The 22,637-nt window shown below is 37.6% G+C and overlaps 1 protein-coding gene across 1 annotated transcript in view; it reads right to left on the bottom strand.

The window, feature by feature from the left end:
* LOC133518725 (zwei Ig domain protein zig-8-like) overlaps positions 1 to 22,637 on the bottom strand; it is a 698,354-nt gene that overhangs the window by 22,694 nt on the left and 653,023 nt on the right. The window lies entirely within an intron of this gene.

The raw sequence follows: 22,637 nt of genomic DNA, 5'->3' as shown, positions 1-22,637 counted from the left end.
TATTCATTAAACTACATTGTTGCCTGTAACCATTAGTTAATTACAATCCCGCAACCAGCGGTGTCCAAACAAATCTAACCGCAACCAGCAAATTAAGCAGCTAACTAGCTGGTACCAGGTATCTGCGGTGACGGGATGTTACGTTCACTCCATTTGGCGGTTTGCTGACACCTTCCCTGTATTTACATTCAGGACCTAGACAAGATGACAATCGTACGGTCACGTCTGAAAATATTGATACGGACAAAGTGCCAAAAATATGTACACACGACCCTAATATAGGGGCCATAAGGTATAGGGGGTGTAGGGGTTCGATGAGGGCGTTGACTTCTGCATCGTAATTATATGTATTTTTTATTAATGTTAATAATATTAAATATATAATGTTTTGTTTAAAAAATGTTATGAAATAATTCAATTATTTAATGAACATACTTATATTAAATTACATATATATGATTTGAATGGAAAAAGTGACCTGTAAAATTTGCTTTTACCAATAAAGATCTGTATTCTGTATAAATATTTTTGGCATTTCAATCGTGTCGATGTTTTCAGTCGTGACTGTACATCGACAAACATTATTACACAAATTGCCTAAGACCCACAGTAAGCTTAATAAGGCTTGTTTTGTGGGTATATATTATGTCGTTGTCGAAGTACGAGTACACCCATGACTCAGGAACAAATATTCATGTTCATCACACAAATAAATGCCCTTACTAGGATTTGAACCCAAGTATCAATATCAATCCTATAAGTATCCAAGTATCTTATAAGTTTAAATCCAAGAGGATAATTAAGGAATTATTGACACAACAAGACTTCACAGCATCAAACGTTGAAAGCGTTGTGTCTTTACTCCAAGTTTATATCTGGCTTATTTACCCAGTCACACCAAACTCGACCTTATTTCGTAGACTTAAAGTTTAAATTGCAGTGAACTAGAGAAGTGTTGGGCGCACAGTTGCGTGAGTATTGCCTAGGGATCGTTAGCGGCTGAGGCTCTATTCGAGATGTTTTAATGACATAATTTGTACAGTTTTCTTATGGTATGCAAATATAAAATAATAAGTTTTAGACAAAAAAATAATTTTCGGTACAAGCTTTTATCGCTGTCTGTGTTTTTCTTTCCTCAGGCAACTAATAGGTACTCATCGAGATAACTCTAACAACCCCATACACAATTAGTTTGCGTTGTTTATCACAGAGTTCCCATGGCCACCGCCTGTCTCCATCACCAGATCATAATATTGCATTCTCATCCGGAAGTCGAAAAGTGGGTCAAATTTAGCTTCCAAGATTCACCCGAGCCCCTAGACCGAGACTAACAAATTAACATATATACATGGAGGGTCAGATGACCGTCCCATTCACAGAAAATATGTAGTGCCAGCGGCAAATTATTGGGGTTAGGGAGCTCAGCAAACCCCGGATCCTGGAGCATCTGACCGCGTGATGGGAAAGAATACGGATCACGCTAAGTTTGCATGCCAAGTGCTACGTCAAGTATGCATGTATACTGCCAAGTTTGTACAAAGTTAGGGTGTAACACCCTTAGCGTGATCCGAACCCCTAGTGTAAATTTATTCGATAGCGTAACGTGACGTACGCGTTTGAATAAGTCTCATTTTGTATGGGATTTAGAAACAGCGCGCCAAGCGGGACGTTTTGGAAACTCAAAATTCCATACATACTGTCTTTTTTTGAAGATGGAACATGTTACAAACTTATCTTGATGTGGCGGATATTTGAAAATATTTTTTTTTTTTACAATAATGAAACTCATACAAGCACAACGTTTAGTGTGTTTTTTTCCTTTGGGACCCACCCCGCACCTAAAAAACGTATTGTTGTAAGCAAAGTGACGAGCTGGCATTAAAACGTGTTGAATAGCGCCGTTGCGCGCTGACCCTAACGAAGCGTGGATTGCACTTTCTTTGACACGTCTCCCGACACAGGGAAGTTAACTATTATCACCTTTTGTGCATAACTATGGGGATTATTCAACCCTTACTGGGGTGAATATGTAGGTCACAGAAAATTTTCAAATTAAACTACCATTGCAATCATTTTTGCGACTTTAAGAGATGTCATGTATGAAAAAAAGTCACCAAGGCCTCATGTGCCTAGGGTTGGATTTGAAGCATTTAAAGATATTGATTTGATAATGAAATACGAGTATAAAAACCGGGCAAGTGGGAGTCGGATCCGTCCAAAGTTTCGTACAATATAACTATTTTTTAATTTTTTACCAATTTGAAGTTTTGAACTTTTCCCCTGTACTTGTGTAAGACAATATTACTTGCCAATTCATAGTTCTAAGCCAACGGGAAGTACTCTATCAATTTTGATTCCCTTGAGAGTATCGAAATAATAGTAGAAATTACGTTTTGCAGCATAAACGGTCGTATCTTTAATTTAGAAGTTTTTTTTACAGCTTCAAGGGGCTGTAGATCTGAGTATATTGTTTAAATTTCAACTAGATACCTCCACGCGTTTCCGAGATAAAGGATCTTGACAGACAGACGGACGGACTGACGGACTGATGGGCGGACTGACGGCCTAATGGACGGACAGACAACAAAGTGATCCTACAAGGGTTACGTTTTTTCCTTTTGAGGTACAGAAACCTAAAAAAATCCCTGTAGGTAAATGTATGTGTCCACTTAGTCCATCTTACGGATTGTTCTGGTTGTCTGTAGCATTGGATCCTAAAAACGATCATTGCACGGTTGCAGCCCTTTTAGTCACCTGGAAGACATCCATTGTAATAGATTATGGTATCTGTGGTTGCTTTATCTGTGGTCACACACATAAAATAAAGATGTCGTCTTGTTAACTAATTGCAGTTTTATTAAAACATTATAACATTATTATATGGCGCAGTCGTTCGTTTGTAATGTGGAAAATAGAAGATTAGACTGATAATTCCAAATGGAGTCATTAAAACAGCCGCCACCATTATCACTAGTAGGCGACTTGTCGCAAAACTTTAAAAGATGGGAACAGAGATTCCTGCTGTATTTTAAGGCGTCGGGGGCTGAGGATAAACTGAACAAGGAAAGCCAGAAGGCGTTACTTCTACATGTCATAGGAGAGGATGCATTAGAAGTGTATAATACTTTAGACATACCGGAAGAGTCAGATGTCAAGGACATCTTAAAGAAAATTGGTGAATATTGTTCACCAGTAAAAAATGAAACGATGCAACGGCATCTCTTCTTTACAAGAGAAAAAAAAGAGTCGGAATCAGTAGACGAATTTGTAACAGCGTTGAAAACATTGAGTGTGGATTGTAACTTCGAGAAACTGAAGGACAGTTTAATTAAAAGTCAGATTATTCGTGGTATAGGAGATTCCAAGCTTCAAGAAAAACTTCTGCAAGAAACGGGCCTAGACCTCCCGAAATGTATAAGCATTTGTAAAGCATCAGAACTTGCATCAGAAAATGTGAAGAAAATGGCCACTGATGTTCAGGTACATGAAGTGAATAAAATATCTCAAAAGTATGATAAGCAGAAAAATGAGAAGTCGCAAGGAAATCGTGACCGTAATGAAAGATTCCAGGAACAGCAGCGAGACAGTCAAAGTTTTAAAAAGCAGTGTTATCGTTGCGGTTATTATCATGGGTTTAAATGCCCAGCATTTGGGTATCGATGCAAAAAATGCAATCGTTATGGGCACTATGCTAAAATGTGTAAGACTTCTCAAGTGCATGGAGTAAATCAAAATAAGTCTACGGATAGTGATGACTCGGACATTGTAATAGGTATGGTACAACATAATAAAAATTTGAAGGAATCTTTGTATGAGCCCCTATGGATAAATAATAAAATTGTAGATGTTAAGCTAGACACGGGAAGTGACTGTGATGTAATGCCATTACATATTTTAAAAAAATTGTCATTAGATCATAAAATAACCGAAAGTAGTTCAAAACTTTGCAATTATAATGGCTCAGAAATTGAATGTATAGGACAAGTATTATTGAAATGTCAACTAATAAATGGAAAAAATGTTCAATTATTGTTTCAGGTGGTTGATGAAAACTCAATAGCAGTCTTAGGTTACAAAACTATATTTTCACTGAAATTAATGAAGCGTAAGTATTTAAATCAAATAAAACTCAATGTGAATGGTGACTATGAACAGATTATTAAGGACAATATAGATTTGTTTGATGAACAATTAGGTTTGTTTAAAGATGTAGAGTACGAGATAAAGTTAAAAGATGATTATCAACCAAAAATTTAACCCTGCAGAGGTGTGCCTATGGCATTGCATGAGTCACTTAAGAGAGAACTTGTAAAAATGGAAAAATTAAATGTAATTAAAAAAATTTCTGAACCAACTGACTTTGTTAGTAATATAGTAATTGTAAAAAAACCTGATGGTAAATTAAGAGTATGTTTGGATCCTAGTAACCTTAACAACTGCATAAAAAGAGAACACTTTAAATTGCCAACTTTTGAAGAGGTATCGGCTAAAATGGCTGGTGCTACTGTGTTCAGTAAGTTAGATGCTTCAACTGCCTTTTATTTAATCAAACTCAGTGAGAAAAGTTCGAAGCTCTGCACTTTCGCAACACCATTTGGTCGATACTGCTTCTTGAGGTTACCATATGGATTAGCTTCAGCGCCAGAAATTTTTCATAGGCAATATAGTCAAATATTTGAACAGGTGTCTGGTTGCGAGGCTTTCATTGACGATTTAATAGTTTATGGAAAAACTAAGGAAGAACATGACAGGCGATTGTTGGAAGTACTAAAAATTGCTAAAAATAATGGTATTAAATTTAACTTAAAAAAATGTGAATTTGGTGTTTCAGAAATAACTTATTTAGGGCACATATTATCAAAAGATGGCATCAAACCTGACCCAAGAAAAGTACAAGCAATATTAAATCTTGAGAAACCCAAAAATGTAGCAGAATTGCAACGGGCTATAGGTATGATTACATATGTTGCTAAGTTTATCCCATCATTGTCTGAAGTTTGTCATCCGCTAAGAAAATTAGTAAGAAAGGGTGTAGATTTTATTTGGACTAAAGAACAGGATGATTCTTTTAAACAGTTAAAAGATATCTTAATTTCACAACCAGTGTTGCAATTTTATTACCCTAATAAAAATTGTAAATTGTCAGTAGATGCCTCAAAAAACTCGCTAGGTGCGGTTTTGCTTCAAAATGATCTTCCTGTTGCGTATGCATCTAAGGCAATGACTTCTACACAGCAGATGTACGCACAAATTGAAAAAGAAATGCTTGCTATAGTCTATGGATGCTTGCGTTTTCACCAGTATGTTTATGGTAAAACTATAGAAGTGGAGTCAGACCACAAACCACTGGAAATTATATTTAAAAAGCCCTTATGTGATATTCCACTGCGGTTACAAAGAATGAGGTTACAATTGCAAAAATATGACTTAATTGTAAAGTACAAGCCAGGTAAAGAATTATTGTTAGCAGATTCCCTATCACGCAATTTTAATAAATCTAAAGATGATGATACAGTTTTGGAAGATTTAGTAGAACCTCATGTAAGCATGATAAGATGTAATTTGAAGATTCGGTCAGATAAGTACAATCACATTAAATCAGAAACTTCTAAAGACAAACATCTGGCTGAACTGATAAAATACATAAGAAATGGGTGGCCAGATATAAAAAAGGTACCAGATTACTTAAAACCGTATTATACATTTAAGGAAGAATTGTTCATTTTCGATGATTTAGTTTACAAAAACAGTTGCCTAGTTATTCCATTATCACTGAGACAAGAGATGTTGAACAAAATTCATTACAATCATTTAGGCATTGAAAAATGTAAATCCAGGGCTAGAAAGTGCTTATTCTGGCCTAAAATGTCAGTAGATATTGAAAACAAAGTTGCCAATTGTAATACTTGTAACAGGTTTAGAAAAAATAATTGCAAGGAGCCCATGATAATAAGAGATTTTCCAGCTGAACCGTGGTCGATGCTAGGTTGTGATGTGTTTCATTATGAAAATGATAACTATATCATAGTGGTCGATTATTTTAGTAAATATGTGGAGATAGCTAAACTAGATAACCTGTCAGCTGAAAATACCATCAGTGTACTAAAAAGCATCTTTAGTAGACATGGCATACCACATGTACTGTTTTCAGATAACGGCACAAATTTTTCTAGTTATAAATTCAAAGAGTTTGCTAAGGAATGGGAATTTGAACATAAAACAAGTAGCCCACTCTATGCTCAGTCTAATGGGCTTGCAGAAAGATTCATACAAACCGTAAAAAATATCTCTAGAAAGGCTGATTATGAACGTAAAGATAAGGATCTAGCTCTCTTAGAACTTAGAAACACACCGATATTACATGATTCAGAACTTAAAACTTCATCAGAATTATTAATGGGTAGGCAAATAAGAGGCCTACTGCCTATAAAAGAAAAATATCAGGAACATACTAACATGGAAAGTAGATTATACAATAATGCTTATAAACAAAAATATTATTATGATAGGAATACTAGAGAAATGCCTAAGTTAGTACCAGGACAAAATGTCATTATTAAAGATAACTCTAATAGAAAACCTAATTTATTTGGAAAAGTGTTATGTCAGGATGTGAGACCTAATTCATATGTTGTAAAAACAGAGAAAGGAAATGTTATTAACAGAAATAGGAGGTATTTAATACATAACAAGTCTGATGTAAAAATCAATAACAGTAATGACTATTACAGTGTAAGCCCTGATACTGAACCTGTCTGTCCTGAGTCTACCAGTCCTCAACCTGATAATTCTATCATTCCTACTGATAAGGTATTGGATGAAAGTGGTGGTGTAGATGTGAATCTGGATACTTCAGTTCACAATTCACACAGATGTAATACCGATTTACCAAAATCAAAAAATTGTGATTCTGAAGTATACACATCAAGAAGTGGTCGAAATGTTCAAAAACCTAAGTATTTGTCAGATTATGTCATTGATTAAGTTTTAATTATTAGTTGTTTAGGTAGCCTAGATACTAATACTTAATTTAGAAGAAAGGAGATGTAATAGATTATGGTATCTGTGGTTGCTTTATCTGTGGTCACACACATAAAATAAAGATGTCGTCTTGTTAACTAATTGCAGTTTTATTAAAACATTATAACATTATTATATTTATAAAGACTTGAAGCCTAGACTTAGGTTTGTAATCCACCGTTCCGGCTCAGTGCAGCCGGATCACTTAGCTGCGGTGGCTTAATTGCAGTATTAGCGGTCGGCTTAATCGGCTGGTTGCCGGCTTGCCTGCTTAAGGTGGCATTCCTAGCACCAAGCCTACGAATAAAGACTGTTTATTTAGTCACATGCAATAATTTACGAGCTGAATATAGGTCCTATAGGTCATATTGAGCAACTTTTACTATCGGTCTAACCCCGAAATCAAAGTGACATTGGTTGTCCGAATCGAGCTGCTTCTGTCAATTATACGACATACAAATGATATCTAAATGAGAATTTATTTAAACCAGAACTTATCGTTATTGTATGTCATTCTTCGAATCGGGCCGTTTTTCTATGCCCTATGTCTATGTCCAACTATGGACATCTTTCAACTGACATGATAATTATGTTGTCTTAGTTCTAGATGGGTTTGTCTCTAAGTACTTAGATCGGCCGCACACTCACAGTAGAATAACGTCATACTTGTGGTTGGACATGATCATTTTCTGTTTTTCAATGATAACTTTTTAATAGTGTGGACAAAGAATTATACAATTAGGTAGTGCCAAAGTTCTTAACAAAGTTTCATAGATTTTTGTTTGGACAATAGAAAATTATCGCCGAAAAACCGAAAATTCTCATGTCCGACCACAAGCATGTGATCCCACAGTGACACACAAGTAATGGGAAAAGGTTACGTGGTTTTGTTTTATTACGAGCAGGCTGTTGATTTACTAAGGCTATTAGGCAGCTGTCCGAACAGCGGTAACAAAGCAACTTTTCTCTCGCGCAAAATAATATAAGTACCTATGTAAATCCAGCGCTCAACTTCATCAGGGACGGAGCAGCGTACAGAGCAGTCGTGCAGTGAGCAAACGCGCAGTTTGTCCAAACCGTACAAATAAAATAATAACTAAAAAATCGGCCAAGAGCATGTTGGGCCATGCCCAGTGTAGGGTACCGTAGTTACCATTCTATCAGAATAGGCTAATCGGGGCTATTAGTAAGTATCATGTACATTACAAGCATAATGGAGTATCTTAATAAAAGCTCTTAATAAATATACTTTTCATTGAAAGTATTTATTAAGATTTTGTTTTACGATTCTTTCATCTCTTTTGGACCCATGATTCAAAAGTTAGACCCATGATTCAAAGAAAATATTCACGTTATTAAAAATTGGTTGTTAGAGATCCTTATTCTTTTTGAAAGACTCATCCAGCGATGGTATGGGGTCCTACCATTGGGTTAAAACAAGAAAAACGCTTTTTATGGGAGGTACCCTAAAAATAACTTTTTTGTAGTAATTTTACCGGGCTGTCGCCATGTATGATTTATGTATCTATGCAAAATTGCAGCTTTCTAGCACTAACGATCACTGAGCAAAGCCGCGGACGGAGAGACTGATGGACATGACGAAACTCTAAGGGCTACGGTACCTTAAAATCGGGCCACCTGTTCCGCAGGCTAATAGAAAAAAACATTCGCTCATCGCTTTTCATTTATTACCGCCGGTCAGACACCAGGCTTAGGTACGCGGTTTGCTGTTGTATTAGGACTAGGCTGTTGATTTACTAAGGCGATTAAGCTAACCCATTTAATCTAGGATATAAATGTGGCATGTACTTCATTGAGTGGGATACTTAACCTAGCCTAAAAATGAGCTGGTGAAATACTAAATGTGCGGTTAAGACCCGGGCGCTTAGGCGCTCATGTAGCCCAGTTTCGGTGTCGTTTTTAGGTAGATTTATGTACTTAGGTGTTCTGCCTTTTCGCCAAGTTTTATTGTCCAACTTTCACATATCAACCAACTTTTCGCAGATTAATTTGGCAACCAACATTCGGCAAATTTTTTTACGACAACGTTTTAATTGGTAGAATTATTATTGTTTAGCAGATTATTATTATGACATTCAAAATTTGGAATACATTTATTTTATAAAATCATTCAATTGGCTTAATAATTATTAATACGATAACCGTTGGCTCGTTGGGTGGACGACATTCGGAAAATTGCGGGACACTTCTGGATGCGATTAGCTCAGGATCGGGACAAGTGGCGTACTGGAAGAGAGGCCTATGCTCAGCAGTGGGCGATAAAAAAAAGGCTGATATGATAATGATATGATGATGAATACGATAACGTCCAGTCAGTTGACAGGGTCAAAATAGGTGCGACGACAAGCGAAGCGAGGAGGAGCGTGTTAGGTGAACTGCGAGCTCAGCGCAATAATGACGCCAGAACCCAGAACCGGCTTTTTTGCATCGAACAATGTTAAATTACGAAAACTTTTTTTTATACTTTGTATCAGACTTACGAAGTCATTTAGATACCTAAGAAATTGCGTCTAAAAAGTGTATTTTTAAGTGTTGTCCAAACATACAGTTGCTAACTGTTAGGTTGGGTAATAATACGAATTATTGCGTTGAGTTTCTACTTGATCATTCGGAAAAATAATTTTTGGCAATGATTAAGAGAACTATTTATGTATTATCTTCCTTAAATGTTTTAACAGCACCCTTAACACATCGGTGGAACTTGGTCAACAAGGTATACCTACCAATTTCCATATAAGAGTGGGCAAATATATCGGCACACATTTTTATTTCTATGGTATATCTATAAATATTTTTCAAACACGAAGTGTACAGTAATAGGTGTCATCTCCATATAATTTATAACCTTAAAACGCCAAATCTCGCAATATTGTATTGAGATGACATCTGTCAGTGTATCCTTCCTGTTTACAAAAATACTATAACAAAGGTGGGTTAATGCAACTATGAGCGTCACTATCGATATGTAACTTTGAAAATCACTATTAAAACTGCAAAAAAGAAAAGTCTGTAAGTATATACTAAGTCTCCGCGGCAAGGTAGAATCACCATGAAAAGTATCAGATCAGACTATGCATGATCATTATCTACCATTCTCTAACATAATAATTACTTAAGCTTAACAAATGTATGCATATCCCTATTTGGCATCTTTTGTGGCACAATCGTGGTGGTATAAAAAGGCCTGACGAACCTGATTCGATTCAATAGAAGTTTTCAATGAACATCAATAAATCTACCAGCGAGATTTCATCAGAGCTTGGCATAATTCGCCGATGCATCATGGACTCGCCCTAATAGAGTCGACGCCACATTATAACCCGACCAAACTAAGAAAGGCGTTAACAGCACAACATTCATGTAACAATACCGCTCTTTTTCCACTGGTAGGTTTATCCCGTCCTGCCAGATAAGTGCAGCCGCAACTTAATTAAATTCGTTCGATAAATCTCCATTATAAAGGACGGCACAAATAAATTAAGCAACAATTTCGTTGGGTGCGATTCGGCTATTGTGGTTTCCCATCATTATTTAAGAGCTTGGCTCTTGTCGGAATGAAAGATTAACAAAAAACTATTTAGTATTCCGCAATATACCGGTTTGGAAAGATGCAAATTCCATCCCCAGCTTATACATTTTGCATTGTTTGTGAATTTCTTTGCCGATGTACCTATGCAGGTTTCTTCAACATATTTTCAGATATTTAGACGGACGTTCTTCAGACAGTTTTATTGCGACCAGAAACGTAACAATAATATCAGAAGTCCTATTTCGAAAAATATGATCATCGAGTTTCATCGGTCATCGATATTAAATCAATATTTTGAAAAGTTTTTTTAAATATTGCCCTTTTTTAAAGATCCAGATGTGCCTTTTATCATCCCTTGTCCTTATACCAATTATTAGAGAGATCCGAAGCATTTTTCGTCACTAGACTTCGTAGCTTGTAATCATTCACTTCTTTTTCTTTGTCTCACACACTCCATGCACATTTTTCTTTGTTTGTTTTTCTCGTACTGGTGGTGGGGACCACATCAATTTCTAATAACTTTCTCGTCAAATGACCCATACGCAAGAATGTTTCCTTCTACGTTTTTATTTACTGTTACGGTTGCAAGTCTAATCATGTTGTAAAGTATGTGTCAAATTACAGAGTTACCTTGTTACTTCGCCTTTGACCCGAGCTGTTACAAATACCCCCTGTGACCCGCATTCTTAAACTTCAGACCCGTTTGCTGTAGTTTATCTTGTAGAGGGTTAAAGTAGAATTTGCATCTTGCTCAAATCTGGCCAAAGTTAAATTCACTCTGTTGGGTTAGTATGTGTTAGATGGAACTTGGGTTTTTAAGATCTCGCATTATGCGGTGGAAGGATAGTAAAGTTAGAATTGCGTTAAATGTATGAATGATTCTCAAGAGTTCTACTAGCCAGGACATATTGAAAAATTTCACTATAACAAACATTTACTTCATAGGATCATTTCTATAATAAGCTCTTCACCAGGCTATCACAATACGTGAGCTAACCCTCAGGCACTATACTGGTCTTCAGCTTAATTTTATTTATTTATCAATTAGATAATAAAAGGATAGATACTCGAAAATACGATGGTACAAACTTTCAAGTCTCAAGTCAAGTAACAGAAAAGATTCGACAAAGACATTAGATGAAACTTCCGCTACTAGTGAAGAGTAACGCAACAAGGTAACAGAAATGGAAAAGTTACGGTTCAATAGAGCAGGTGTCGCAGGTGCCGAGGAGTAACATGAAACCAATTCGAACTTTAAATATCTTCTAATTTGTTGGTATATTGATAAAATGCTAAATTGTATACCATTATATTAGGTAGGCTTTGGTTTTTATCCTATAGCCCAGTATTTAGTCCATCGCTTTAACCCAATGGCCTAGTTAATTTTTAGATTCCATCAACTCCCATTAGCCCTTACACCCTAGCGGGTGCTGCATCTGCGTGTGTCCCATGACACGGGCAAGGGCAGCATCCACTCGGTGTATCCCTTACATCTGATTAGTGTCAAATGGGCTCCTACTTGTTGGTTTCGGCTCCACGCTTGCCTCATTATCTAAACTAAAATGGCCGGAGATTGCTCAAAACCGAGACGTATGGAGATCGAGGCGGAAGTCTTTGCCCAGCAGTGGGATACCAAATAGGCTATTAATATACAATATAAACTAAAATAAAATACAAATAATATTATACAGTTAGTATATTCAAGTAAATATTTTTTTATGAGATTAATAGACAAAAATCCATAATTCTTACCCAGGGGCGGCGGAGCAGATTACGTACAAACTTTTAATTGCGGTCGCACCGCACATGCAAAGATTCGTGTCCAAAAAGTCATATGTTTCATCGGAATCGCACGGAAATTACTCGCAGTAGGTATATAAATGCAAAACGTAGTCCCAAAATAGTTGCGAGATATTTACGTGAAGTTGTGATTGATAACTGTAGATACGACATTCTGGCTGTTCATGCAGGAAAGTTGTCTAGTGTGGACCGTAAACAAACAATTTGTTAAGCTAGGGTGCTATTACTGCCATTCCAAAGCTTTGGGAGTACGGGCGTTTCGAAAACTAAGTCGGAACTAATATGGTGAATCGACAAAGCACGAATATCAAGGGCAACGCCAAATAATGAATGTACGGTTTCGTCTTATAAGTAAAGGGCATCGATTCTGGGAGGTTCTTATAGGTCATTCGTATTAAGGGTAAAATGAGAGGTAGAGTTAAATTCATATAGCAAAAGTAAAAAGTAACAAGTACGAACGCATAATGTACACAAATGTTGTGTAATGTTTACTCATTGTATTTTTCAAGTTGCAGTGCTTTGCAGGTAAGTACTTCGAGATAAAGATGTGAACGTATAAATTATCATAGTTATCTCGACTTCTGTTTATTGTCATACCAACTTTTTGCAATCCTGTACCAAACTGTCTGTGTTTAGCCCAATGGATGACTGGTATAGAATGCCTTAAGGCGCCATTTGTAAAAAAAATTGGAAATTTGTGTAATAAAGTTTAAATAAATAAAACAATAGGTCATGCCCCTAACAGCGCGACTTACGTGGGCGATGACTCGCGAATGCGATGCGGCGCGGCGCGGCGGCCAAGTTCCTAACCTTAGGATAATATAAAGTCGAAAAAATTTAACGTAGGGGGATAGTTGTGCTCAATACACCTTTAATATAAAATGGGGACTCCTTGTGTAAGCGTGCATAAGCAGCCAAGTGACACCTTAAATAACCCGATGTCATATTACAATGGTTCGTCCGCAAACTTAATTCACCATTCTCACAGCAATTAGAATACACGCTCAGGTACACGCTAACCGTTAGAACTTTTTACCTTGGGAATTTCATTATTGTTCATAAAGTTAGTAAACAGAGTTGTGGGTCCTTAAATTTATTTAGCTGTAAGCTCCTGTTTTATTATAATGTATGTTATTTATAGCAGAAATGTGATGTTGGTTTGGGTACGGATTTTAAACGAATAAATTATAATTATAGAAAAAACCCGGTCAAGTACGAGTCGGACTCGCGCGCCGAGGGTTCCGTAAAAACCTGTAGGTACTTATATATTATTAACGCATTCACTGCCACGGACGCATATATGCGTTCACCGTCATACAAGTTTGTTCCTAGGCCACGCCCCCTGGCAGTGAATGCGTTAAATGATGTAACTAAAAATTTACGGTTTTCGCAATTTTTCCTTTATCCGTGCTATAAGACGTTTCTTCGTACCAAATTTCAAGATACCGAGTTCACGGGAAGTAGGTTTTGATTCCCTTGCGAGTGTCGAAAATTTGGCTGTATCTTTTGATTGCGTAGGCTTAGAAGTAAAAAAATTTTCACAGCTCCAAGGGACAGTAGACCTGAGTATTTGATATAAATTCCAGCTTGATACCTCCATGCTATCCTGAGAAAAAGGGTCTTGACAGACAGACAGACAGACGGACGGACGGACAACAAAGTGATCCTATAAGGGTTCCGTTTTTTCCTTTCGAGGTACGGAACCCTAAAAACTTTTAGCATTTTTCTTTGTATTTTGGAAAATTTGTTGGTGTAGTAAGTATAAGTACTAAATATCAATAACTGAGCCCTTATAAGGTCTGTGTGTCTGTCTATCACAGCCAATTTGCTCCGAAACTACTGGACTGATACCAGAAAGATGGATCTGTAAACAAAAATTTAGTTAGACCCAGGGAAACGGCCTCAAGGGTTCACGGAAAGCCGAGAAATATGGTGCAGACTTAACCGCCTCAGAACTGGCTTCGGTAACTGTGCTTACCTCTGGCACAAGTGGGGGTGGAGCGAGTCTGCGGCGTGCGAATGTGGACACCCAGAGCAGACGGTGCAGCACATGGTATTCGAGTGCCCCGTCACGAAATACAACGGACCAGCTGAGGATTTTAAACACCTGACAAAAGATGCGAGTATTTATCTGCAGAAATGTAAATTTTGAATTAAGTTTTTTATATGTATGTAACCAGTGTGTAAACGCCATACGATAAATAAGTAAAAATAAATGTTTACATCCGGACTGGATCCGCTGATTTTAACCGGATCCTTAGCTCCTTAAAAGTGCCGGATAACCGGATCCGCCGGACCGGATTGCAATCGCTAGTTATCGGCTATTTACGAACGTAGCGAGTAACTCACGCTGACAGTAAATGCGTTAACAATTTTCTGAGTGATTTTGCTTCTAAAATATGATTAAATCAAATAACTTTCCAAATATGGTAATTACTACGGCATCAATCATTATAAAATTAATATAGTTCGTGTCATCCACGATGACGCGCAGATTCGTCAAATCTAACCTTTAATAACATATGCCAATACGATTCAAGGCATGCGTCTTCGTGAATGACACGATCTAACAAGGTACTATGAAAACTAGACTTAATTAAAGTTACATATTTATCTAGACTAACGTCGAACAGTTTGACTACTGTCACCGAATTAGCCGCTACAGGCACAATACTGTAAATTAATTAGCGACTTTGGACTTTGGAACTAGTCAGAAAATTTATTGACGTTCGTTCAGCGTAAGAGAGGTAATTATGGGCATTGTGAATGTCATCTCGCTTTGTGTGGTAGGGCACAGCACAGCGGATGTCATTCCAGATCTAGAGCAGAGCCCAACTGGGGAAGTACCGCCACCTTACAGAAAACCGCAGCCAAATAACATTAGACTCTACTCATAGTGTTGTGTTCCTGCCGGTGAGTAAGGTTGCCAGAGCTCAACGAGGGTGCGGAGTGGCTAGGGTCGACAACGAGCATGTAACTCCTCTGGAGTTGCAGGCGTCCATAGGCTACGGAGACTGCTTACCACCAGGCGGGCCGTATACTTGTTTGCCACCAACGTAGTATAATTTCTTTTGCCAAAAATGATTTATATCCCGATTAATTATACTCTGGTAAACCCACTTTGTCACTTTGGAGTGAAGGGGGCGAAATGAACTTCGCGCGTAAGTTTTTTAAATTTGTCCCCTTTTCTACTGATGGAAATGGCTTGCCAAACTACATAAGTTCAACAGTAGAATACTCTAAATCTATTACTGCTAACTCCGCCTAATCTCGCCTCCTAACTTCGCCTCATCATTTTTTTAGAGAGCCCCAAAATGCAGTATTTTCATGGATAATTGTATAATTATAAGACGAAGTTGGGGACAGGTTGCGAAGACAAATTATTTTAGAATTTTTATCTTTTTAAGTAGGCACATTTAAAGTATTTTTACGCAGCTCATTTTATTGCGAATTCAATGGATATATTTTTCTTGTATAAATTATTATTTCAATGTTTTCCTTGAGCGAAATTAAGTATCAAGGGTGAAGTTAGGGTTCCCTGTGGTAGCTACTTTTGCCATCCCCGATTTTTAGTGAATTGATAAACGGGGTTTGCTTATTAGTTACAAAAATAACACAACTTTAGATAAGTCGCAACCTAAAATCTGCCTAAACAAGGCAACAGTGATCCGCGTTCTAAAGTTAATGTAGGTCACATCTCGCGTTACTAAATAATTTCTCGTAGCAATTTGGTCTGAGGCTGACAGACTATTTCGGTTCAAAGCAAGCCCGTACAAGCGCGAAGCTTCAGTGTTCGCTGCTGCAGATTACTGCCTACTAGATGGAGTATTAACACTCGCTGTTACCACACGTTAGTGAGACAGATGGATATTCGTAACAGAGGACAGAGCAAGTCTCCATATATTATTAGCGATTATTTAGTTACAATTTTAACTCGATCGGATAATTATACATTATCACACGAAATCTGCTCGGAATCTGACCTGAGGGACGCGACGGTCAGGGCCGTCAGCACTGCTGCTTTCAGGGCATCCACTGTTTAGGGGAACCTCGACACTAAAGAAGAAGATCACACGAGTGCGATATTATAATGAAATAAACACGCGTATGTATGTAATATCTAGGATTATGAGCCTAAAGACAGTTCAATAAGAAATTTAAATGGTTGTTGGTCAAATTTCTTTTGGAAAAATGTTACTATAATGCTCAAGATTTTCTATGTGATAGTAGTATATAAATATATTGACATGGATTTGTTATATTATTCCTAAATGTAATTTAATATTAAACTGGCTGTATATTGTTATTAGTAATTGAAGGTAGAGTATGTAAGGTTTGACATTTGTTTATTTATTTGAATTCTTCTGTTTGTAACATGTATTTTAATTGTAAATTAATTGTATTTAGGTAGTTATGTTTTTAAATATCGTACGCCGGAAAGGTACATCATAGCTGCTACGTGTAAAACATGATTGGTTGATTGAATAAGTACGTTGCTAGCAAGTGTGTTGAAAAATAATATAATAAACACGGCAATCCGTATTTTAGCCTAATTTGTGAGGTTCTAATGTGCAATGGGAGCGATTACCACATAACTAGTCCAAAATCAGTTAATAGTTTAACCGCAAAGAAGCTAGAAAGAATGTTGCTATCTACATGTATCATATCTGTATACCTATACTATACAATAACATAGTAATGTGGCAACTGCACGAGCGATGTGTGTGACCGCTTCGTAAATGCATTATGCATAATCTACGACAGGTGGTCTACAGCTTCTGTATAATGAGCTGAACCCCCTTATTCCAAAACGTCGTATCTCCATACGTGGTCCATCGAGATACGGTCTTTTGTTATGGTAGCGTGGCCAAGCGGCGCGTGTGCTCGTGTGTTGATCTAACACAACTATTGGTCGAGATAGCCAATGTATCTCCATACGTGCACCATCGAGATACGGCCTTTTGGTTATGGTAGCGTGGCGAAGCGGCGCATGTGTTCATGTGTTGATCTAACACAACTATTGGTCGAGATAGCCAATGTATCTCCATACGTGCTCCATCGAGATACGGCCTTTTGATTATGAGTAGCGTGGAAAAGCGGCGCGTGTGCTTATATGCAGAGCTAACAAGACTATTGGTCGAGATAGCCAATGTATCACCATACGTGCACCATCGAGATACGGCCTTTTGGTTATGGTAGCGTGGCGAAGCGGCGCATGTGTTCATGTGTTGATCTAACACAACTATTGGTCGAGATAGCCAATGTATCTCCATACGTGCTCCATCGAGATACGGCTTTTTGATTATGAGTAGCGTGGAAAAGCGGCGCGTGTGCTTATATGCAGAGCTAACAAGACTATTGGTCGAGATAGCCAATGTATCTCCATACGTGCTCCATCGAGATACGGCCTTATGGTAGCGTTACCAAGCGGTGCGTGTACTTGTGTGCTGAGCTAACACGACTATTGGTAGATATCCAATGTTAGCGAGGATTGACTTTGAAATGTCGCGCTCATGGCGTATATTGACAGATATTCACGAGCAAGGCCCGTACATTTCACGCTAACATAGAGTATGATTCCAATTAGTATTTTCGTAATAAGTAATAATTTGTCAACCTCTTTAGTTAATTGATATGGATACTTGTCAATCAGTACAGAAACTTCTAACTGACTTTCATCTTGTGGTCACTCAACTAAATAATAGATTATTAGTTTATTAAATGCATTGTTTTACAGTATATTTCCGTGAAAAGTATTTATTTTTCTACGCGTCAATAGGTAAATTACCTTAAATAAACTCCCTGTATTTTAAAATACGCCATTTTTGCGTCAACGGCATGAAATGTTCGGGCCCTGTTCATAAGTATTATATATTTAGATACAGTGTTTTTTTAACCCTTAATATATTTTGAACTGAAATAGATGTTATATGCTTAAAAAAGTCTTAGCAGCTGAAGACAATTATTCGAATCCGGCCCCTGCCACACTCTAGGGCTTACGGCCTAATTCGAACTTTAAGATACATCAATTATTAGGTCTAGATACGATATGGATCGGATAAAATATGTCAGTGTCAAAGAACACTTTACAAAACAAAAAATTTTCAAATTTAACAACTTTTCTTTCAAGAAACGTCACTTTTGACACTGAGTTCGAATCAGGCCGTCACTTTTCCTTACATGACATCTAATTCAGTTTATAAATGAAGTAGTGTGACTACTAAAAACACATCAATATATTGTTACAGTAAATATATTGACTTTTCTTAAAGTCCCGAAGTAAACTAGAAACCACGTCCGTCTGTTTGATCTTTGGGGTCTCCCCAGCCTAATGGCATTTGCATACGGCTAGTCTCTCAACTGCCAAAGGCGTCTAAAGGACTGTAGACAAATAATTTATGCTATGACCTAGTCTCATCTTGTTAGACAGTAAGTTCACATGTGTACTTTGACTTTGTTGTGTCTTGAATAATGATCGTCGTCTGCGTAGAATTTATACTTACTTACTCCGTTGGCTCAGCGACCCAAAATGAGACTTGGCCTCCGACACAAGACAGCGCCACTTTTCTCGGTCCTGTGCGACCTCTCGCCAATTGTCGATTCGAAGCTCGCGCAGATCCGCCTCCACCATGTCGCTCCAGCGATACCTAGGGCGTCCGATAGGACGTCTTCCTGCTAGGCAACCCAGGTACGCTCTTTTCACGTTCCGATCTTCGTCCATTCTCTCAAGGTGGCCTAACCAACGGAGTCCACGCGCGTAGAATTTATAATTAGATAAAATTAAATGGAACCATCTAAAACTTTACGACATCGGTCAGTATACAAGGTGTAACAACAATAGTGGGGATCTGTTTAAGGGCATATTTTTCAGATTGGGAAAAAGTAAAAGAAAACATTTTGACGCGAAAAATGTTTGGCCTCTGTATGGAGAGGTGGTCGACTTGGACGACATTAACACAAAAAAAAATTAGTGTGAAAAAATGTCTTCTATTTTAGCCTAATTAGAACACGATACCAAATCGACAGGTGACAAGCAAAACTCACTAATTACCATCACAAGTATATAGCCATAATGAACTATATAACTAAAATATGGTTGATTTTTGTTTAATTATTTTTTAGTAATTAGTGAGCTTTGCGTGTCACTTGACGAAATATGTCCTCAAATGGATCTCCACTACTTTTGTTACACCTTGTATACTCAGCTTGAAGATTACTATCCTCCGCCTAACTGCCAAATTACAGAGAAATTTCTATATAGAATTGGGCATTATATAGAGATTTACTAGAAAAATTGGCTGCTGTAAGCACATACACACATTTTCTGACTTTATTTTACACTTAAGTCTCTCGAATTCCAACTGTACCTAAACCACGTCGACATAGGTAATATTTATTGCAGCTGGAAAAAAGCGAACTACAATCATAAACATACGGTCAAAAAAGGCAAAAGTCAGTCCGAAGGCGTGTTGTACGAATCGTCGACGATCCCAAACTCACAAGCGGTATTGAACTTTAAAGCCTAAGGAGAGACTACCTCCTTGTGTGTTCTACCGCTTGTACAATGGGCTGTGCTCTGAAGAACTGTGTGACATGATGCCCACGGCTACAGCAGGGTGTTCAATTGTTCATCCTCACACCCTAGAACCTAAATGGTCGCACACTGTTCGGTTTAAGAGGAACTTTCTTCCGCGGGCGCTCCAGCTGTGGAATGAGCTACCTGCTGAGCTTTTCCCGAGGGTCTACAGTATGAGGTTCTTAAAAAAAAGAGTGTACAGATTTTTAAAGGGACGGCGACGCGCTTGTAACACCTCTGGAGTCGCAGGCGTCCATAGGCTATGGTGACTGCATACCATCAGACGGACCGTATGCTTGTTTGCCACCGTCGTCGTTTTAAAAAAAATACGATCCTGATTTTACAGGAGTTTCATTGCGTCTCTCTCGCACTAAAGTGCAGGCGAGGTGAACATCAGATTATATAAACAATATAATATTATTAAAATCCGAATTCACCTCCCGCCGAGTCGCCAAACATTTAATCTCATACATTGTAAGTGCACACAGAGTATGTAAGCAAGCAGAGTAATTTTCCAGTTAAAATGCGGGCGCGCGTCGGGTACTCTGCACTTTGTGGCTCGGCTTGTCAGTAAAATGCTTTGATAGTGTAGTCACGCCAAAATGGCGGATTACCTAAAGGCAAAATGGCGTGATGTAACATAATGCGATTGAACGCCGATATAAAATGTTTTTAGAATATCAGTATGGAATATAAAATACTAGAACGTTTCTAGAGGCCGATAAATTTAACATTGGAATAGCTTTTAGATTTAAATAGCCGTTTTTGTATTCCAGATACTAAAATGGTATTTCGTTGGCCAATTGAGTCGTTTAACTTCAAACTCGGATAAATCCACTCTACCTTCTTAGGAAATATCTACCCTATTACCTTTTCTTAATACCAAAATCTGACAGTTATATTTATCCGAGTTAAGTTAAGCGGCTCAATTTTACTACTGACAGATCGGTCAAATAAACTGTCATATAATATAAGTAGTATCAGTACCCCTAGTGTAAATTTGATCGACATCATAACGTGACGAACGCGTTTGCGTTAAGTCTCATTTTGTATAGGATTTTGAGTTTCCAAAACGTCCCGCTTGGCGCGCTCTTTCTAAATCCAATCATAAAGTAAATATATATAGAGTCACAAACCCATAGTAGTCTCGATTAGTTCCAGAGAAAATCAAGAGATGTCACTCAGAGCACCATTTGGCCTACATCGGTATTTATTTTAATTGAAATCTCTCCAATTATCAACCAAACGTGTATAATTCCAATTGATTGGCATATTACAACAAAAAAACCTTTTAAAAAGGCCATTTAAACATAATTAATCGATGCGGAAAAAAATCGATGTAATATCGCGAGATTTATTTTAAGCGCCATCTATCGCGCCAGTTTAACTTCTTACCAGTGTACGAGATAGCTGGATTGTTTAAGGATAAGTACCAAAAGATGTCACTGTAGTTATCCTACATATAAACTAAAAATATTTTGTTCTTAGAAAAGTTACAATAATTATTTATATCGCTATATATAAATATTTATATACGTAGAAAATATTCATGACTCGGGAACAAATATTTGTGATGAACACGCAAATAAATGTCCTTATCAGGATTCGAACCAGGAACCTTCTGCTTCGTAGGCAGAGTCACTACCGACTAGTTGGCCGTTGAAATAATATATTATTTTGAGTCGGATCGTATAATCCGCCATATTACATTATGGCTAGCCGTTATCAAAAACAGGGCCGTCTTGAAATGCGGCGGTTCAACAATTAGCCGTATTGAATGCCGTTTTATTTTGTAAGTATGGTCATTGGTCACCCTACAATCTAAATAGTAGTACGATCATTGACGATATCTAAGGACGGGCCTTACGGACAATAAGAATGGGGCCAGTACAGCGGTGTCACGCACACGAATTCCAGCCAATCGTGCAGTCTAACGCCGCAACGCGATTGGTTGATGAGTTTGCATCACGCGCGCGATTGGGCGCAACTAGTTGCGTTAGACTGCACGATTGGCTCGAATTCGAGAGTGACACCACTGAACTAGCGCCATTCTTAGTGCCTATAAGGCCCGTCCTTAGATATATGTCAATGAGTACAATGCGATGCGGCTAAACGTGGGCCGCCTTATTGACGAAAGTATCACAATGACAATCTGGCTAATGAACTGCCGCAATTCAAAACGGCCCTGTTTTTGATAACAACTAGCCGTAGTGTAATACGGCGGATTAAACAATCCGACTGCAATATGCGAAGATACACTTTTTTTATTATTATACTATGTGTAGAACACTACTAATATGCTAAGTAGATGACCTATTATGGAAAGGGCTCATAACTAGAGATGCCACGAATAGTGGTTTAGGCCGAATACCGAATGTTCGGCCACACCGTAGACCGAAGCGCCGAATATTCGGTAAAAAAATGTGTACTATTGTGAGATACATTTATTATGGAAACTGGTAGACTACTAAGGGATATGTTTGCTAAGATTGAAGTCTATACACACATACTACTAATGAACAACTTTACTATGAAATTTGTCTTCATTCGTAAGTAGATGTAATAGATAATCCTCTATCTAAATAACTATCTCCATAGCAAATTTTATCTAAATCAGTTCAGTGGTTTTAGAGTTGGATGGAGATAATATTGGTCGTAGCAATTGAGTAGACATCATTGAGGGAGAAAAAA

The sequence above is a fragment of the Cydia pomonella genome, chromosome 6 (genome assembly GCF_033807575.1).
Source record: "Cydia pomonella isolate Wapato2018A chromosome 6, ilCydPomo1, whole genome shotgun sequence".
In the NCBI taxonomy this organism is placed as follows: Eukaryota; Metazoa; Arthropoda; class Insecta; order Lepidoptera; family Tortricidae; genus Cydia; species Cydia pomonella.
The sequence above is the reverse complement of the archived record's forward strand: the minus strand, read 5'-3'. Positions and strand labels throughout refer to the sequence as shown.